The sequence below is a fragment of the Nothoprocta perdicaria genome, unplaced genomic scaffold (genome assembly GCF_003342845.1).
Source record: "Nothoprocta perdicaria isolate Ctin4 unplaced genomic scaffold, notPer1 scaffold_267, whole genome shotgun sequence".
In the NCBI taxonomy this organism is placed as follows: domain Eukaryota; kingdom Metazoa; phylum Chordata; class Aves; order Tinamiformes; family Tinamidae; genus Nothoprocta; species Nothoprocta perdicaria.
In genome coordinates, this window is record NW_020455496.1 from 808554 (window position 1) to 831045 (window position 22492).

Consider the following 22492-nt stretch of genomic DNA (forward strand, 5'->3'; position numbering starts at 1 on the left):
AAATTAAACTTCAGAGCTACAAGTCCTTTTTCATTTACTAAGCAAGAACTACAGATACTCTGAGAATTCTTGTAATTTGACATGCTTGAGACATATTATTTAAGGACAATTATCTGAGTCAGCAGCTTTCTACTGTTGTTATAGATACTGCACTTTTTAGATGTTTTTGATATTGTTTTATTCTATTTTTTCCCTCTTGTGCAAGACAAAAAATGAAAAAACAAATAAGTTATATACACAATCCTTCCTATCCATTATAAAGAACACAGAATTATGAAACTGGAATTATTAATCAGGTATTACTGAAATTGATTTGTTCTGAAAACACAGACAAGAAATAAACTTAAAATAAAAATCCACATTTTTGATCATGAAAGGATAGAAATGCAGGCAATTAACTGCAATAACTAAATATATGTCAGCCTCAGATTAAAAGCAATATAGTTTCTGTGATAAAAAAAAATCAAAGATGTAATAGCAATAAAGATAGAATATATAACTTGTCCAATGTCTATCAAAAATACATATTTCAATTATTTCTATTAGATGTTTCAAACTGATTGTAGTTTCTTCAATGAATATATAATTGGATCCAACAGGTCTTTTTAATCAGAACTACATTATTCTTTGGGTTATACTTTGAAAAAAATTACTATATCTTGAAACACACATAAATCCCCATTTGTGTCAACTTTGATAAATGTGCTTGAGTTTAAGTTCACATTCTCTGCACCGAAGTGTCACGGGACAACCAACTGCCTTACAGTCCCAGCCTGTGTGGGTTTTGTGTGATGTGAGGAAAGGGATGAAGGGGAGCAGGAGATTTACCGCATGACTCCACAACTTCAGCCTGAGAGATCAAAATTTACTACACAAGTTACAACAGTACAAAGCAACCATTCTTTTTAACAGAAATTTAGCTCAACTAGAATACCAACAGAAAGGAGTGTTCAACCCTCCTCCATCCTGGTTATGATGACTGGATCCTTAGTTGTGGGATAGAGAAGTTGCCTTGAGCATACATCAGCACTGTAGAAAGGAGTTTGAATGAGTGCTTGGCTCCTCCAGTGGTGGTCCCACAGAGAAAGCCCATAACTGGTGTAGGAAGGAGTTAATCCCATTCCACAATAATTAACACTGCCCCAGCTTTGCTTGTGAGAAAGCTTTCTTTGAGGTCCATCTCAAAGGCCTTATCTCAAAGTCTTATCATCCTTTGCATGGGACAGGGAACCTTTGGATCAGAAAGAGACATCTTCAATGTTTTGCACTGGGATTTTGAATCTTGAACAATTAGCACAACCTGACACAGTCTCCTTGTTCTTATGTTCAGCTTTAGATCAAAAACGTCGGTAGCTGTGCTCACTCTTTTTCCGATTCTGTTATGGTCATAGGTGTCATTTATATTCCAGCCTGCTGTCCAAGAAGATCTATTACCTTTTAAACAGCAAAGGATATCATTCTATTATAATGCAGCACCATACAGGCCATAAAAGTGATTTAACAAACCCTAATATTGGTCCTAATGCATAACATTTGGAGCACTAGGAACTCCTACATTTTTGCTGATACAGACCAGCAAGAAAGCCCTTCCATTGCAAGAAAGTACCATGGTACAAACAACAGAATATTACCACATTGTACCTCACACTTTTGTTGCCTTGGAGGCCCATTTGAACAATGGTGCCCTTTAGAAGTTAGTTATGCAGAAAAATTTAGGAGGACCATGAATTCAGACAGTTACGTCTTTTATTGGATTTTGTATACTTATCTGAAAACATGGAGTTTATTGCACTATGCCACTGTGTTTGTTAGCTTTGGTAAGGGCACTAAAAATTATTCCACTGGGACAAAGAGTCTGAGATTAAATTTATCATAGAAGTGTTTCACTAATTGAACTTACAGTGCAGGCCATCTCTAATTTGCAGTCACATGTGCCAAACTGACAAGCAGTATCATGCACTAAATTGCAATGGTTAAGTGGCATGGCCAGGAACACTGCTCCCTCCAATAAACCCTTAATTTGCTCTGATCTTCATCATGTACGCAATGAACCACGTCCCTTTTCCTGTTCCTTCAAGCAATGGCCTCTCCTGCTCCCTTCGCTTGAAATAAAGTTACAGATTTGTGATAACTCTCCTATGTGCACTCCCTGCTCCATGGCACAAAAGTTGTTCCTCACCTCCTGGAATATCATTTATGCTGCTTACACAACCTCTCCATTCTAGCCTTCCCCTCAGAGGAGGTTCTTGTAAATTCCTATCCAGAGTAAATGAAAACATAAAGGCTCAATAAATTTGAATAATAAGAGATTGTAGGCACCTTCAAAAGCCCAAACACAATTGTTCTTTCATCAGCATTTCTACATTTGGCTAGCGAAATTTGCCCCCACAAGTGTGTGATGTAAGGATGAAATTCAGAGGACAGCAATATAAAGCTGCTTTACTCTTCAAGAAGTCCCTGAAATAAATGTTCTGGTGATCTCTAGGTCAACATGTGGCCTTCCATAGTTAAAAAGATCAGTAATGATTCTCTAATTGAGGGGAGTCATTCATATTTTGAAAGATGACACTTTAACCATAAGTAATGAGGGCTTCTTGCCTAGAATTGGACTGCTTCAGAAAAAAAAGAAACTTCCCTGTGCCATTGCTGGATACAATGTCATGGAGAGATTGCCTTTACTGAAATTTAAACACATCAAAGAAGTAAGCTCCTCTTTGGAGTTCTATACACACATAAAAAACTTGGGGGTGGCTTGGAAATAGCGACTTCTGCAACATCACTTACATGTTTGTCTGAATGCTAGTCTCCTCAGCAGATGTTTTCTTCTGCTTTCTTAGCTCTTTTTCTGGCACACTGAAATGATTCAGGTAAGTCTGTAGCAGAAACTCATTTCTATTTGCGGACCCTATCTTAAAGTTTGGTTTTGTCCCGTGCTCTAGAAAAGCAGTTAAGAAATTCAGAGGAAATATGCCTAACTGAGACATCAGGAACTAGTTTGATAAGTGACAGTTGCAGCTTATGCATTGATTGAGGCCTACGGCTGCAAATCCCACACAAGACCTGTGTGTCTGGCTTGTTGTTCTCCATCAAATGTGCCAGCAAAGAAAACAAAAAGGCGGATGTATTAGTACTTCCCAGAGTCTAAAGACACCAATATGATTCATTGCTGGCCAACTACAACTTGCTGACGCTCTAACCCAAGGCTGTACTTTGTCTTACTGTCTGTATCCTTTGGCAGACTCATTCCAGAGAAGGAGACTCCACAACATCCCTGGGCAGTTTGTTCCAGGGCTCTGTCACCTTCACAATAAAGAAGTTATTCCTCATATGGAGATGGAATTTCCTGTTTTTCAACTTATACCGGTTGCCCTTGTCCTATCACTGGCCACCACTGAAAAGAGTTTGGCCCCTTCCTCCGTACATTCATTCTTCAGGTATTTATACATATTAATCAGATTCCGTCTGAACCTTCTCTTCTCCAGGCTAAATAGGCCCACTTCACTAAATCTTCCCTCTTAAGATAGATGGTCCACTCCCTGAATCATCTTGGTTGCTCTCTGCTGGACCCTCTCCAGAAGCTCCACACCCCTCTTGTACAGAGGAGCCCAGAACTGCACACAGTATTCCAGGTGCAGCCTCATCAGAGCTGAGTAGAGGGGCAGAATCACCTCCCTTGACCTGCTGGCAACACTGCTCCTGATGCAGGCCAGGATCCCTTTGGCCTTCTTGGTCACAAGGGCACACTGCTGACTCATGGTTAACTTAGTGTCAACCAGGACTCCCGGGTCCCTCTCCATGGAGCTGCTTTCCAGCAGGTCGACCCTTAATCTGTAGTGGTGCCTGGGGTTATTCCTCCCCAGGTGCAGGACCCTGCACTTGTCCCTGTTGAACCCCATGAGGTTCCTCTCTGCCCAACTCTTCAACCTGTCCAGGTCCCTCTGGAAAGCAGTCCAACCCTCTGGAGTGTCGGCCACTCCACCCTGCTTGATATCACCTGCAAGCTTGCTCAGGGTGCACTCAGTGCCCTCGTCCAAGTCATTGATGAACAGGTTGAACAGCACTGGGCACAGTACTGACTGACTACAGGTCTCCAACTAGACTTGGCCCCATTTATAACAACCTTCTGAGCTCTGCCATCAAGCCAGTTCTCAATCCACCTCACCGTCTACCCATCCAGTCCACACTTCTGGACTTTTCCTATGAGAATGTTATGAATCCACAGCTCTCCCATTTTCCATCCAGCCAGTTATCCCATCGTAGAAGGCTATCAGGTTTGTTAAACACAACTTCCTCTTGGTGAATCCATGGTGAGCAGTCCTGATCACCTTCTTTTCCTTGACATGCCTGGAGATGCTCTCTAGGATGAGCTGCTCCAACACCTTACCAGGGACGGAGGTGAGGCTGACTGCCTGTAGTTTCCCAGCTCCTTCCTCTTGCCCTTTTTGAAGACTGAAGTGACATTGACTTTCTTCTAGTCCTAAAAGTCCTAGCTTTATTTATTTTTTTTTTCGCTTGCATAGAGTGTATCTGTTACAGATTATTGTTATAATTTTCCTTTGCAATAGTTAAACAAGAAAGATAAAAGTTAGCAGATGAATGTGAAATACACACGTCTGAGGTACTTGTGCTATGACTTTAAGGGAAGACTTTTGTAATTACACAGTCATTAACAACTGTAGTTGTATTTTCTTATCTTAGTGTCATAAACATTCTCCTTTTTGAAGCTGGAATTAATATGAGCTTTGAAAAAGAATACTGATGGCTCTTTTGAATGTTGAACAATATTTTCCTTGAGGATTATGCAAATTAGTTTTAAAGTCTCATTAAATGATAATTTTAAACCCAACTCTAACAATTCTCTGTTAAAACTCAGATCAGTAGAGCATGAAGTTAGCAGGTAACACCTTGCTAGACACAGTGCTCATGCAGCTACATTCTATAAATATTTTATTTGCATTTAATATTTTCAATATACTAAGCATCTAATACATCCACCAATAATTTCTCACCTTTATGTATGAAATATCATGTTCTGAATATTAAATATAATTTGATTTATTTTAGGTGAATTAACCATAGAATAAAAAGATATTTAGTCTGATAGGAAGGCAGTGACAGGAATATCTTTTTTTTTTTTTTAAGATACAATGTGGCATTGTTTAAAAGATTATTAAATATAAATTGAAGTTTTCAATCAGCTAATCATTAGTTGCAATTCTAGCAACTGAAATAATGAGTGCACTATGCTTTTCATGTAAAGGATAGTTTTGACAGGTCATATACTTCTTCGCTTATCATGAGATGTGTTAAACATATGTGACGATTGAGTATGTCAAAATGTGTGTCAAATTAGACAGCTACTAAACAGATTTATTGTAAAACCATTTAAAATATCTTTTAAAAGAGCCAGGAGGGAACTGTGGAAATCCTTGATAAATCATAGTAATATTAAAGAATGTCAGAAATAAGCTTGTGGGGATTTGTGCTTGGGTGTCTACTCACTTATTATCAAAACACATGAAATTTCCTGCCGCATCTGAGGGGGAGAGAAATTGCACTAGTCACTGCATGTATTAAAGAAAATAAGAAAATAAGAAAATAGCAGCCCCCAAAAGGCAAATAGAGCTGAGAAAGAAGTTGGGAGATGAAGATAATACACTATTCCCAAATGAATCTTGCAATATTTGTTTTCCATTCATTTTTATTTACTGAGAATTGGGTACCTTCATAAATATAAAAACAAAATTACAAATAAATGAAGAAAAAAACAGATAAATAACCTTGGACACTTCATAGATTGTTTACAACAATCTGTTTCAGCTGAGTAGCAAATCAAAAGCTACTTTGTTTAATGTCAACAGATTTCAGGTTCTGAACTTGTGCTTCAGCCTGGAATATATTAACTGTGTACATATCACTAATTGTAAATGTATTATTAAGTAGAAATACTGGATAGAACTTCCTATGTTCACATTTCATTCTTGTTTGAAGATCTACAGAGCTGTTTGTCAGGAGTTACTTTTCTTCTTGGAACATTTCAGTGATGAGCAACCCTTTCAAAAAGAACACCAGTGCTTTGATTTATTTTGAAGGGCTTCTCATTAAACTGTGTACTGCTATATTGAAATATACGATTACTCTAAAAGTGCTGACATAAATATTTTTGCATATTACTCTTTAAGTTGATTTTCTGTGAATGTTAAATCAAGGACATAAGCATACACTTCTTCATCTGCATAGAGATGAAGATGCTTCATATATTCATTTTTTCTTCCTCTGCTGTCAGTTTTATGTATATGTATATGTAGATTTTTTGAAGAAAACACACTAAGAAAGTGTTTTAAACAACTACTGTTTTTATAACTCATACCACACTAATTTTTTAAAGCTCAATTATAGAGATAAACATATCTATTAACAATAGCTATACTAATAGATAATTCTGTAAGTATTTCAACAAAATTGAACAAACTAGCCTTTATTTGTTCACATTTCTTATATTTTTTAGCTATAGCGTTTATAACTTTGCAATGACTAAGCTATAGTTATAAATGAGGTGTTGTTCCAGTTTAGCACAGAATGGGGTATTTATGATTTTCTGAAAAATATTTTGGAATGGAGCTTCTTAGGCTTTTTCTCAATCCAAATTACATGTATTTCAAAACGCAGAAAAAAACAGCATGTGGTTGCTTTTCAAAGGAACTGAACTTGACAAACAACTTTCTGTATTTTGCAGACTGACTCAAGTTTGGAATGTCTTAGAAGCATGCAAACTCATTTAAACACTGATTTTATAAATTCACTAAAAACCTTGCAGGGTATTTTATTCAGAGAAAAATCCTCAAAATATCAAATGGCTAAATTCTAAGAGCTTTAAAGAACTTTAAGTAGATAAAATACCATCATGAACAAGAGTCTTAGACCTTTTCTCCAAAGTCAAAAGTCTTGAACCTTCTGAAGATCTAGGTGCTTAAAACATCTAGATGCTGAAAATCTACCTCAGCAATGTCCCTCCTTCTTAAGTCACCTACAAATCTGCTTAAGTTCTGCTACAAATCTGATGTCTAGACAACATTGACTTTCCTTATGTGCACTCTGGTGTCATTTTCAGTGTACACAAGGTCTTGAATTTTGAACATGCAAACATTCGATTTCAATCAGACTTCTTAATCCCTGAAGTTACTCTCATGTACTCATCCTTAATTCTCAGTGAGAATTATTTTCAGTGACATTATTTTGTTAGTTACCTACTTACTGATTTAAAATTGTATGTACATCTATTAAAATATATTTTTAAGTGTTGTATATAATTTTATAAAACATTTTGATAGAAGTACTCTGAGACTTTTTACTGTTAATATATCTAGAGCTATATCCTTCAATTTGAGCATATATGCTTTTATATCTAAATACATTTAGTTTTGTTAGAATTTACTATGCAGCATTTATTTCACTAAATCATTGCATCATGAATATGTGCATAAGGTTATCCTTTAGGATAAATACTCTAGCCAGTGTACATATTTCTAGATATCATATGATTATTTAACACATTTTTTTAAAAAATAAGTAACAAAAAATTGTATTAATAAGTGGAGTGGAAGGTTAAATACTCAAGATTAATTACATTTAATATTTTGCTTTCTTGAGTGCTGTGGGACTTCTCCATACGCTGCATGACATATAAGCAGATAATTTCTTCAAACTACACTCCGTGTTTTTGACCTCTGAGTCATCTGTACTGTCACATTGTCTTAACGATTAAGGCTTTTCTTAGGATTCGTTAAATTCATTTGATGTCCTTCTTCAAGCTCATAAAAGTAATTACCCAATTATTCGCTATACTTATTTACTACTGGGAGATCCTTCCTCCTACCCCCTTTTTAAGCAAATCTATTTGCCTCTTTTCCTCCACCTGTCACTACTACTTGAAGTTCAGCTAGCTCTAAACATTGCTAGGAGGCAAATTAGCTTAAGCCTCTGCATATCATCATTTCAGATAGTGTCACAGAGCACTGCATTTGTTTTCTTATTAACTGGTATCATCCATTAGTTACATGTGCTAATTAACATTTCCAGATACTTTCTGGTGGCTTATGTGTTGCATGCCCTGTGGCAAGACAGAGATGGTGCATAATCCTATCTCTACAGCCAATACCACCTTTATTTTTACTGAAAAGAAAATATTGTCCTGCTCATCTGCTAAAAACAGTTTAATCTTTCTTTCCAGATACAGCCATACAAAAGATTTCATAGCAGTACTGGTAACTACTTGAAATACATTCAAATGTGTCTTACTTTTCTTCTACTTTTCTACATAATATGTTATTTACCATTTGGTGAAATACAAGAAAATAACCATACCTACTGTCAAGTCAGCACATTTAGAATTCCTTAAATTATTTGAGGATTTTTCTTCATTTTTTCTTTTGCAGAAACATGGACCTTGACCCACTAGGTAAAATAATTATGGAGAAATGATTAATCTCTCCTTTAACAAACAGAAGATGCTGTAAATTGCAGCAATAATTAATGATTAACAATCTGCATATATTTTGTGCCCCTCTCCCCAGGAACATTTTTTTTTTAATTCTATGAGATGAAGATATCAGACATTTAAAGGGTAGCAAAGTGGAGATTTGTAGACTGACAAAAGAAAAAAGGGACATGAGCACAAATTAAAAAAGATAAATGAGAAATCAAGGCTGTAAAAATGAAGGGTGAGAGAAGCAGAGAGAGAATTAGAGTCTATCAACAGTGATAACTTACCAAAGAAAAGTGATAGTGAAGAGAAAGAGGCAGAAAAAGTAACACGTTGAAAAGGAGGAAACAGGAGCTTGTAACAGAAGCACTCTCTCTGAATACAGTGCAGAACAATAGCTTGTCTTATTAAGTAGAACATCTTTAAGCACAGTTCAAAGCTGGATGCTACAAGACTGCTTACTCCATTTTGGTTGAAGTTTACTATGCTGACCTTCATTCCTAATCCTCAAGTGATTGGGGATCTACTGCATGAAACTGTCCTTCATGCATAATACTATTGCAGCTGTTATCCGTGGTAAGTCTTTCAAGGTAATTAATTTTGTTTTGGAGTGAAAACATTTTTCTGTGTATGTGCAAAACAGAACCAGACAGGGTGCTCACATTTCAAGCCAGTCTGTGGTCAGAAGCAATATGGCAAAATGTCAAAAATACTTTACAGAAATCTCCATAAAAATCAATAAATCACTGCAGAATGTCCTGACTTTGAAAAACAGTGTATTTTGACAGATTACATATTGTCAAAAATATTTTGACAATCTTAGCTTGTCAGCTTAACATCTTCAGTAGGGTTCTAAAATTCCCCCCTCCCTTTAAACTATAACATGTGAAATCTGTTGTTCATCGGTTCAAAGCCTTATGGGCAACAGCTTCCTGACAAGCTCTTCTCAGTGGTGGCCACTGACAGGAAGGGGAAATGGGTGTAAGTTGAAACACAGGAAGTTCCATCTCCCGGTGAGAAGGGACTTCTTTACTGTGAGGGTGACAGGGCCCTGGAAGAGGCTGCCCAGGGAGGTTGTGGAGTCTCCTTCTCTGGAGCTCTTCAAAACCCACCTGGATGCCACCCTGTGCCACATGCTGTAGGTGTGCCTCCCTGAGCAGGAATGTTGGACTAGATGATCTCTAGAGGTCCCTTCCAACCTTGAACATTCTGTGATTCTGTGATTCTGTGACATGGATGTTGGGGCAAATAGTAAACAATATCACATGGTTCATTTCTAGAAATTCTGTAGGCGTATGTAAAAACATCTTCTTATTTGTATTCGTCTTTTTTTTTCCTTTATGTGCTTCGAAGTGGCTGCAGGTTTGTACTTACTTCTCACATTAAAACATGTTAAAGTTGACTCAGGCTCTGTGAAGCTGAGCGTTATGGTGTTTACCAACCAGGACAACCCTAGAGAGAGAAAGTTTACAATATATTCAGCAAAATGACCCAAACAGCAAATATTACAAGTGGTGGGCTTAGGCAGGTAATAAAAAACAACGTTTAAAAATTTAAAACTGACCCAAATCCAGCTCCCTTTGTCTTTTTTATTCAGTAATACAAGAAATACTTTAACTCAGTCATTGTGTAAGCACATATGCTGGTAGCTCCTTTGTGTAAGAAATATAAACAGTCCTTGAAGGGTTGATGAGAAGTGAGTGTCTTAAAGACACAGAAGATGAAGCTTTCTATTTAGCCTCTCTTTTCGGCTCAGTAAATCAGGAATTCAGTTGCACAGTGCAACATAATCAGCAGGAAACAGTGAAAATTGTCTGTAACGTACAGGATAAAACATTTTAATGAGAGATATGGATTTCAATATATTTTGGAGAAGACTAGAATTGTACCTAGGTTTCCCATACTCTGAATGAGTGTGCAGATAATTATTTGATTTTCTAAAAGGGAAAGGGAAGAGAAGGTAAACCCCAAAACGTTTTCAAATTATTACCTTTAATGAAATACTGTCCCCATATATTCGAAGAGGTGTCATCAAGCAGTATTCTTCCATCTCACCTCAATACAGAGGAATAAAATGTAGAATACAGATGTCCATGACCTTAATACACAGGTATAGAATCTTTATCATGCCTCAAGTAGTTATAGAAAATGCATAAAACAGAGAAAAAGCATGCATATAGGCAAGCACTTTGAATATGCTGGGTCTATAGGCAGTCTATAATATTTGACAATATTATATGTATATATATCCATTTTGGCATTTTACTAAATGCCAGAAGCATGTCCAGTGTTTTAGAAGACAGGATTCTGAAATATAAATATCAAATAAAATATATATATTCATGCTTAGTAGCAGTAAAGAAACCCATGAGTTTAGCATGATATATGTACAGGCAGATAAAAATCTGCTATAGTTTATTAAATTATTATTTTTACATTAATTATTTCAGTATTAATTTCCTTTTCTTTTTGTATTGGATTTATAGATATTTTCCTGTATCATTTTTCAAAAAGAGAAATGAATCCTCAGGGTTGGTTACATAAAAGATTACAGAGGATTAGCATACTGTTTGCACAAACTTAACAAAAGATATCAATTAATGTGGCGAGTATTTAAGATCAAATGCTTATTAATGGTATGCAATAATCTCATCAAAATCATTTTAGAAATGAACAAGAGTTGTAAAGGACATTCAACAAATGCAAAAGTACATCTGAGCCATCAGCAGTGATAAGACTCAAAAAATAATGTCTTTCTCCTCAATTATAAACAGGAACATAAGACTTTGCTCATATTAACACTTTTAATATCAAGACTAGCACAAAATCATTCAGTCGACATCTATGCAAAGTGAAACTGAGGTCATAAAGAGGCTCCACTATCACTATATAGAAAACCTAAAAATATAGATAATGCCATTTCTCTTCTATTACCTGGAATATCGTATCATTCAACAGGCATATTTCCAAGAGAAAAAAGAAAAACCACATGCTTTACACCTAAATGCTTACCAGAATACTTTCGATGTTCAATTTTAATATAAATGAATTAATATTGAAATAAATTAGACTTTGATACCTGTAGAGCACATACTGCATTGCAAAGCTTTCCTGAGATATGTAATTTAATATTTTATTAACAAAATATCTTTCTTGCCTTTCAAATAGTGATTTATGCCTCATGTTCTTTCTTTCAGGGAATAAAAGAGGTTTGTCCTCAAGGACATGAGTGGTGTCTCTTGATACGGTCAGTAAAATAATGATAATTCCAGAGACTGATGAAAATAAGAATTTCTTTGGACCCAGCACTGCAGTAGGCTGAAGACACATTACGGTTGGTAAGTAGTCTTTCTCCTTATGCAAAATTCTTCCTTTTGATATTAACATTCTGTAACAATTAAAGGTTCAAAAGTAGATCTTATCAAATTTGATCCTTTCCAAATACACACCTTAGCTGATGTCTTTGATGTGCAAAGCAAATTTGGGAAAGTATTAAAAAAATTATAGAGTGTTTTTTTCTGTGTGTTTTGTTCAATTGTTTGTCTGCTTGTTTCTAACTGATTTTCCTAGAGGTAAATACAACATTAGTATCTTTCCAAAATATAAGATTAATGCCTCTAATATCTAGAAATTATAACTGTATCTTATCCAAGTGCAGAGAGACCCTTTTTGCTGCTTTTATGGTATTGGCTAATATACAATATACTGTATGTCTTTGGGGCATTATTTTATATCAGGAGACACACAATTCCAAGGGCATGTGGTATTAAAGAATTTCTCTTACTCTCTTTCAAGGTCCATGTAGAAGTCTGTCATATAAGAACACTAGTTTGTCCAACAGAAAAAAAAAATGTCTTTGGTACATAAATTTATCTTTTTTTTTTGCAGCCATCTTAGCCTTAGGAAGCCTCAAGGCCATGCAACTCAATATCTGAGAGCATCACTTTAGTTCCTTAAGTCTCAGTCGACAAGGTGCCCTTGGTGCAAAAAAGCTTAGGGCACCTGACTAACATACAATTTTAGAAAATAGTGTCTTGAAAAGAGAGAAAGAAAGGATTTCTTTAGAAAAACTCCAAGGCCATCAAACTTGAACTTCTGTCAGGTAATTATACCAGATCCCCCAGGAATTTCCAAAGAGATGTGTACTTCAGGATGTTAATCCATGCCGAGAAACATGCAACTAAACAAACAAACAAACAAATCCACCCAAATATACCCTAGGGCATATACTTTGCTCAGGTAGTTTCTGCTAGGCTAGTCCAATGGCATAAATAAATTACAAAATATAGTAAAGATCATATATTAGGCAGACCACCCAAACATGAAAAGAAAGATAAGGGAATCCTACTTTCACATTAATTATTCTTTCAGGCAGGGAAAGCATGATCTGAAAAGGATAGAAGAAAAGCAGGTTAATAAAAAAAGAGAACTTGAAAAGAGAGAAGGAAGAAGGCAAAGCAAAGGATGAACCCAGGAAAAAGAGAAAGGAAAGGAGGAGAGTGGTTAAAACATAAAGCATACAATATACTAAGGAAAGATAACAGTTCTTTATACATTGTAGCATTCTAGGTTAAAGTGGCATTGTATTACTATAAGATTTTATATTATAGCAACACTTTTACAGAATGGCTTTTTATGTAGGCAGAACTAGATATTTTAAAACGTAAAAGAGAGTTTCATCTTCAAAAACTTATAATTTTACTGAGACACAATAAAAGTTTGCAATTATTCATCAACAATAACTGAAGAGGAATAGACAGGAAAAAAAAAACAAGCAGCAAAAGCAGCTTACATTCAATCAGGTCAAATGTGTAAAAGAAGTATTAAAAATATTTTAAGGATAGGTTTCCACTTGTTTCTGGTTTTTTTTTATAGACAAGAGAACTGATGATTTGAGAGACAAGTGAAGGTAGAATGTATGAAAGAAGGAGGGAAGAGTAAAACATAATGAAGACCACAAAGGTATTAAATCAGTCTCTCGTCTCAGTCTTTGAAATAATAATAACCCTTCCGTTCTCTTTTTGACATTCGAGTAAGTACAGCTATGACAAAAATTTCTATTCTCAGTTTAAGGTAAGAACCTTTCCAGATGTGGTTGCAAACTTTTCAAGGATGCTGGCATAGTCCACTGCCCACATCATTAGCCCATATGATTTTATCTGATCTATTTCATTTGCCTGAAGAAATGAGAACATGCAATGAGGAAGATACCAGATTTTCATGTTTCATCCTCTGTGCCTGTCAGGGTATAGAGGACTGCAGAGCAATTCAGCTACAAAGGCTCAGGAGCATCCAGAAGTAGCTTGTAATAAGTATTTGATTTGCCTTATGAAATACATGTTACATATTCTACACGCTGTATAGGAAGTCTTTTTATATTCCAGCTACTAGTATATTTATCCCATGTATATTTCCCAACTGAAAGCAGTGCCATTCAGCATCTGAGCAAGCAGTATGGAGAGCAGCTCTGTACACTCAGCAGGATCAAGCACGGAGTCAACAGTACAGGCTGGGTTAAATTCTCATAACACTTTTGAATACAGGCATATGCTATCAGCTTCATTGATTTTAATCATCTTTTCTGATTAAGGAAATACTTCATAAGAAAATGTTTGTTTCACTGTGATGTGTTTAAAAGTTTTACGGAGAAGAGCTGGTATTACCCCAAGTGCCCTTTAACCTGCAGAATTTTCATTTAGCTACAAGCTAGTTGCTTAAATAAGAAATTGGTCTCTTTTAAGCAGAGATGAAGGTGGAGAGAAGGAAGGAAATGGATATGCATTCTTAATGGACTTTGCAGAGCACAGGAGGAAATTAGGTCTTCTGAAGCAAGAACCTCAGAAATATCCAATGAATAGCTTTTTCATATGCTGACTTCATATATTCCATTGGTTCCTTATTTGCTGGCAACAGAGGCAAGGCAAATGTTGTCCCCAAGGCTGTATCTCTGCTAGCTGCTGAAAACCTCAGAGTGTTATCTTGCTGGTGAGAGTCCTGAAATGTTTAGAAAAGAACTAATATGCTGTCATCCTTTCCAAAAAACTGTGGGTGATATGTAACACTGCTGCAGCATGAGTAAAAGAAAACACTCTGAAGGAATTTATGTATTACACTTAATCTGCCGTTTTCACACTACTAGAGCTAAAATCTTGCTTTTAAAGAGAAAGCAGTTGAAGAAATCCATGTAAAGAATATTAAATATTTTTAGAGCAAAAAGATCATGGGTGGATTGTAAAGAATATCTAGAATATAAAGAAAATAAGCATGTTTACTTATCTATAATACATAGTTTAGTTTATTTAGGGAACTCAAAAAAAAAGTATCAGGTAAATTATTTAACTGCCATTTAACATCTCTAAATCTGCAGTTACTTTGACAATCACAGCTCAGAAACAAAAACGCAAGGAGCATCATATTAAATAGTTTAAACTGGGAAAATTTATTTATTTATTTATTTATTTTCTGAAAGAATACATTATTCCATTTCAAAAATCTCTGATGCTGAAAGTCTTCTAATATAGCACTCCTGCTATGCATATAAGCAGCCTGTCTTCTACGATCCTGTTACTTATTTTCTAACCCTTGGTCAACAAGGCATCTAGAACAACGAAATACCATATACATTAGTATTACCAAAAGCCTTCAGAGTAGGAAAAAATAGAATAAAGAGGTGAGGAGACTGAGGCAGAGAAAAACTGTATATTTGGACCTATGAGGAGAATTCAAACCCTGATATGATCTGCATGAAAGTGATATCTTAATGAGATTGAGAAAGAAATGTTGAAAGAGTATTTGAAACATGAGGGATTAAGAGAAGGATTAGCCCTGAGGACAGGAAGCATGAACATTTATGTGTATGGTGCAAGCTGGCAGGTCCTTCAAAGCTGTCACTTGCTGGGAAGGGTCAGTGGCAACAGAAAACTGCCAGTCAGGAGGTGCAGCAACTGTACAGAAAAGGACTGGTCACAGAGAAAATTAATTAATTAATTAATTAATTAATTAAATAAATGAAATTCAGACTCCTGCCGTCAAAGCGCCGGGTTACTGTTCAGCCCCGAGCTTCCTTTCCATCTTCCTTTCCCAGTACTGGCACTATAACAGCCAGTATCAGCTCTTTAGAAAGAATCTCTGGCATATCAGTGAGGTCGAAAGGCGAAGGTCTCCTCAGTTGTGCTGAATCTTAAGGATAGAAATAGAAATTAGTCTTAGATCTAGAGATCACAGGCAGCAAAGTATTATATAAAGTACTAAGTGTTGTTGTTTTCTGTTTTGCTTGTTTTTCCTTCGGGTCTTTTGGTAACTTCCTCCTTTTGAAAAGGGATATTTTCTAAACCACCACAAGTAGTTTTGTATTTATTTATTTCTCTTGTTTATCCTGTCTTGATTACATAGTTATTTTTCAATTGCTACTTTTGCCCATTAATTATATGTTATAAAAATGTATCATAATGTATCATGCTTGTAGAATAACATTTTTTGAACACATCTCATTGCTATCAAGTAGTTTTATGGTTCCTGAAACCATAAAATAACTGCTGAAAAATATTTTTTTGCAGTCAGTAAGTGTAGAATCCCCACATAGTCATTATAGGCACCACTTATTTGTTTGGAGGAGATAGTTTATTATTTGTGGCTAAAGTATCTGGGCAAGCACAGTTAACATCATTTGAGAGTTTATTAGGAAAGTGTTCAAATCTTACAAACAATAATTCTCCAGACAGATGAAAATGATTTCCTTAGGACAGCCCAGAAGCTTTCTGCTTTGTGTTACATAAAATGGCACAAACATAAAACAAAAAAAAAATCATTGAAAATCTATCAGAGAGGTTGAGCTCTGTATTATAGGGTGGTTTTAACTGGTTAAAGGCTTGCAAGGCAATGGGTTAAGAAAATTTATGATGAAAGTTTAAGGATGACATGCATACAGAGGCAATTTCATATGTAGTTGTACCACATTTCAGTACTAGTTATTTAATTCAAGAGAGCTACATATGCACACAATCTGATTACTTACAGACAACAGTGCATAAGCCTGTAGTCCTGTGAACGTGTATGCATGTGCTTAGTGAAGTCAATGGGGCTACTGAAGAATTAGTGCCAATAGGTCTCTCCTTATAAGCACTTAACTGCCAGGCATCTTGCTCCCTACACAGAGGGAAATGGATTATTCATGTCAACAAGCACATAACCTGCTAATAAATGTTTGCAGGATGAGCTTTATGAATGTTTGCAGGATTAATGTAATCTGATACTAAATTCTAACTGCAAATAAAATGAATAAAATTTTTTTTCTCTTAAGTGCTATGAGCAAAATAAAGTTGGGCAGAAGTTGAAAGAAGTGTTGAATTAGCCTCATTGTCATGTTTAAATCAATTCACTCTGTGTGCCTTTCAGTTTTTATTTTCCATGTGTACACCATGGTGAGTGTGTCAGTTGTTAGAACAGCTTCTTATTAGAATGTGAAAGATTAAAATGCAATTAAGAGAAATGTAATTCACCAAAATCTGTCTATTTTAGTAGACATATATAGAATCATGCCAAATAGTATCATGCCGTAACAGGAAAATTAAAGTTTTTGGTTACTGTGCTTCTTTAATAATAGTGTTTTATTATAGCTATGGTGGTGAGTATCCTTAAGTGAGGCTAGGTTTGCAAAGAAAGGTAATATCTTTTGTTAGTCAGTGGATACAGTTTGAGGAGGTGGCAAACAAAAGCAGACTTTTCAGTGCAGATGATGATCTTCAGATTTGTTAGTCAGATTTTTCTGTTGTTTTTTAAAGTGTGTCAGTTCATCCATTGAACTTATGAGGTAACCTTTCAAACTGTGCTTTAAGTATTTGTTTCATTATGGTTGTGCAAAGAAGTTTGAGTTTATAAATCTGTTTCAAACTCACCTGTAACTGGAAACTTATATGCAAAAACTGTGTTGTGTCTGTCTGTAGGTCTGTATCTGATCTGATCTGATTCAAAGACAATTTTGAATGCTGACCAGTTGCTGCAATCTTTTCATGAACAGCAGAAAAGCATATCTATTTCGGCATAACAAAAAAAAGAAATATTCAATATATTCACAGATCATTTCTGAAAAGAAAAAAAAAAAAGGTAAAAACTATTCTAGTAGGTTCTTTGTTCAAATTTATTTTCACTGTCCATGAAAAAAGCAGCTGCTGTCAACAAGATTGTTAGTAGAGACAAAATCAGTGCCTCTCAGAAGAACCTGTGCAGTAATGCAAGTTGCTTTCTATCAGCTAAATTAATATCCACCTGAGCACCATCATTCAAAACCAGAAGCTGGTAGAACGTAGGCAGCTGCAGGTTTATTCTCTGTAATTCATTAAAATCTCTTCTAGAAGTACAGGCTTTCATTTTCATGCAGGATAAAAAGGGTATATGTAATGTGCTAAAGAGTAGTTAAGAGACTCAGGGCTCTAGGTACCAAATTCAGAAGTGGTTTAATTGCTCTCAAGTGAAGCGCATTCTAACATTTTGCCTTGTGCTACTCCATGTTTTACAGTGTTTAACTATACTGATACTGAAGAAAATAAAGAAACAGTATTACAAAGTTCTGGCATTATTCAAAGGGAAAACTGAGAATACGAAAGCACAGAAAACCATTAAATGCGTGGATCTGCTAAGGATGAATCAAGCTGTGGGCAAGAAAACTAACCGTGCTCCCAAACACAAGCATCCTCTCTTACCTGGAAGTTTCCAGGTGTGCTGCAGCAATCAGAGAGCCTCAGCCTAAAGGCACAGGGACTGCTGGTGGTACCTAATCAAAGAGAGGAGCAGGTGCTGTGTTATAAACCCCCTCAGGCTCCACGGAGCATTGCTAGAAATCTATGCAACCATAGTGTACCCTTAGCCTGCAGGGAGGGAATCATTGCAAATGCATATTTTGGGTAAGAAATTGAGGATAGTTTCCCCTCTATCCCCCCCTCCCCCCTTTTTTTTGCTATGTGTGCGTGACTGAATTATTATTTATATGAAGACACTGTGTTGGCAAAATGCAAGTCATATGAAGATACATTTGAAGGATACTGTGAGTTTATTTGTCCTTTCATCTAGAGACGCATGAATTATCCCATTTCTAACGCAACTCTAGACTTCTGCATATTCAATATTGAATATTGCTCATCAAGATGATGATCAAGATGGAAGATAGATATATAGAAGATAGATGTATATAACAGTTTTTAAAGATGAAGCATAACTTTCCAACACCTTCCACGACGCATCCACAAGATGAGTTATAAACATGTAAATATACATCTGAGGTTCATGAAAGCTTTAGGAATGTTTTCCATAGATTGTTGTTTGCAAAACTACCTTTATGTTTTCTCTCACGTTAAATTCAAATACTTCCTGACAAAAGGTGTTCGTAATTAACAAAAATGGATTGGGAAATAAATGAAAGCTAACTTTATGTGAGCCAAGGGAACAACTTTAAAAGTGCACAGCTAGCAGTAGTAGCAAAAATATACCTCAGCACCCAGAAAACCAGCTTTAGTTTTCTAAAAATACTTGCTGTGCAGTGATGCTTTGTAAAAGATGTTTTAAAGCTCAGTGCCAGCACCAACATTATAGAAACATACACAATTGCATGCCCAAAGCTACAATGAATGCCATAAAAATACAAATCAGGAGACACTCAGCAGTAACACCATAACATTCAGATCTTGCACAAGTCAGCATGAACATTACACAAATACATATCAGAATATGTTCAAGGTCATATCTTGATCTCTTACTGTTGTAGCCCTTTTTCTTTATGCCTCCTACCTTACTTCATAAACTTTTGCAATACATTAAAGCTTTAGTTCGCACAAAACAGGAACTGGCCCTTGTAACTGATGCGTAAAGCAAGGTTATCCTATGGTGCAATACAGATCATAACAGATGTTCACATAATAACACACACAAAAGCCTGCATCAAATCTATATAAAGTCTGCATTTACCAGAATTGTAAGTCTGCTTGAGACTTTGCTGTTTGAGAGATTTTTCTTTTTCCCTTTTCCTTTTTTTTTTTTTTTTTTTTTTTTTTTTTTTTTTTTTTAAGACATATGAGTCAATTCTACAACCCTTCTATTGCCTGCATGGTCCAAAGGAAGAGAATTATTTTAGGAGATCTAAGGTTGATCTGTCTTTCACAAGGAAATTTTGTCAAAATCACTTAACTCAGGGTGCAGCAGATTTTTTAATGATTTAATCCACTGGAGTACTTTATGGTTTCAGCTTGACTTGAGAGATAGCAGTCTACGGAAGATCATAGCCTCTTCCTGCCTCGCTTGAGGAAAACTACCTGGACACACTGTCACAACTTCATTTCAATCAATAGAAGTTCAGGAGGGGCATGGAAGCACTCTCCCAGTTCTGATCACGTCTTTCATGGTCTGAAAGACTTACCTGTCCTTTGCCATTTCTTTTCTTTCTTTTCTAGACATTTCAAACCCAAGATGAGGGAACACTGCAATACTAAACTGTCTTTTGCAAAAGAGTTACTGGGAAGCCCTTGTTAGGATGGTTACTGCTTGTCAGAATGTAGCTGTTCCAGTTTGATACCAAGGGACTCTTAGAAAACACTCAGCGTCTCAGTTTCCCAAAATGGAGCTATGTCTTTACTTCCATTTCAAATAAGAATAGCACTAGCACAGCTCTGTGGGTTGTATTTTTTGAATCAAACAGATAAGTAAAACTAAAATATCTCACTAACAAGTACAACATTTGGTGCTCAGCTAAGAAGAGGCCTCTTTATAAGCTTGCTAGCATTTTTTCTAACAACTGAGCAGAAATAAGTAACAGTGAGGCTGTTACAAAACGGAAAACCCTGATTTTTTTTTTTTTTTAGAATATTTGCTTTTTTTTTTCAAACCAATAGCAATAATTGCATTGCTCACTTTAACGTTTTTCAGTTAGACAGATCTTTAGGAGGTTCAGTTAGACAGACTACAGTGACTTGTTATACCTTTCCAGTTGCAAATTGAAGAAGGAAAAAAAATGGAGCTTATAAAAAAAAATTCTTACCTAAATAATTGACATATATCAGAAAAGAAGGATAAAAAAGTATCTCTAAATATCAGGGGAGAGGAACATGGATAAAGTCAAATATGTGATGGCTGAACAATGTGTGCAAGTCAGAAAAAAATGTTATGCCAACTATTCATGCCACTGAAATATTTTTTCCAGTTCAGAAGATAACCTGAATTTTATTTCACTCATATAGCTGGTCAGTCAAACTGACAGATACATACCAAACTTTTCTATGGGAGAAATGGAAATAGAAATAAATAAAAAAGAACTACCGAGAAGATAATTGATTCCAAATAAATAAAAAAATCTGCCCTTACTGCTCTCTGTTGACTGATAAATCATATATCAAAATCCCACCTATAAAATATTGAATCAATCCTTACACTCCTCGGGCATAGATTGGAACTTTAATGATTTGTACATACTAAAGACCATTTGAATCTAAAATAAATTCAGAGTGCTATACCAGTGGTTTGAATTCATCTCTATTTTATACCCATCTTCTTATGATAACTCCAGTCTTAACATTCCTGAAAAAGTCCTGGACATTCATTAAGAGTGCAATTTAAATATATAACGCATTGGAATGTTCACTGTAATGTGAACTGTGGTTATTTTTTTTTAATTTTTTGACCACTAGACATAGACTAACATCTAAAGAACAAGGTCAGCAGTTTGTGTGTCTAACCTTTTCAGTATAGAGATCATCTTCTACAGAATTTGTCACCAATTTATTCTTTAGAGTGAGATATTAGATATTCTTTTTCAGAGGGCAAAATTATGTCCCTTCTGGAGAAAACTGGAGGCCAGTTCACAAATCACATACCTCATCTTTCCTAAATGTGCAAACATAAGCAAGTAGAATATATCAAATAGATAATGAATTGCTGACTGCGTTGTCTTCCCAATGGTAAAAACTCTAACTAATAGTTGTGATAAATTTTCCTAATTGTCTGCCCAAAAAGAGAGCCTAAGCCTGTTTATTTTACATAGGCGAGGTCCACTATCTCCTTAGTCATCATTTTTTTCTTCCAGAGAGTTTCACTATGACCTCAGAAAAATACACATGCTTTTTTTTTTTTTTTTTTTTTTTTTTTTTGTTCTTTGTTCACCTGATTAAAGGGCAGAAACATTAAAACAGTTAAATTACTATCAGGTTTTCAAGTAAATGAAGTGTGCCCATATCCTCCATGCTTATAAGAAATCACAGGTCATTAAACACCAAACCTTTTCTCTTAGAAATACTTTTAGATTTCTAAATCAGTATTTTTGGTAACAGACCAATTGGTTTGGAACAGTGTAAGGAAAACCCTGTGAAATACAATGAAACTTGATGCTTCATGTGAAAACACTTGGTAAGTTTGAGGACCTTATTTGCACTGTTTTGAATCAATGGCTTTGAGGGACAAATTTTTCATAATTTAAATTGCTGAGATTTGTCCAAAACATTTGGGTGCCAAAACATTGAAATACCTTATTAAATACTCTAAAATTATTGTTAGGAAGAATTAGCATTGTTTAGTCATCTTAACTGCTTCTGCTACATCAGGATGTTTTAAGTTTAGCCTTAACTCTGTGCTTGATTTGTGGATGATGACATCCTCATCACTTATTTTTTTGTGAGTAAGTGATGGATAACGACAGCCTTCTAATGAGATTTTTGTCTTGATGTAGATTTGGCACAATGTTCTCTTCAGGGGAAAATTGTCCCAGTGCCATTCTCAGACAATCTGTATTCAAAAGTTATGGTAATACCTGAGAAAATACATTTTGTGTCTTGGCAGGTAAACTTTCATGAGAATATTTCAAGGCTGAGCTATATGAAGCAGGACTAGCTAGAAAGATCCATTGTGAGCTGCCAACACATTAAAGAATATGCACTGGCAAAGAGAACAGTGGTATCCTAGAATTATCCATCAAGCATCGGTGCATTCCCAGCTTCATCTGAATCTTTCTGGAGCTTGCAGGGTAAGCCTGACAAG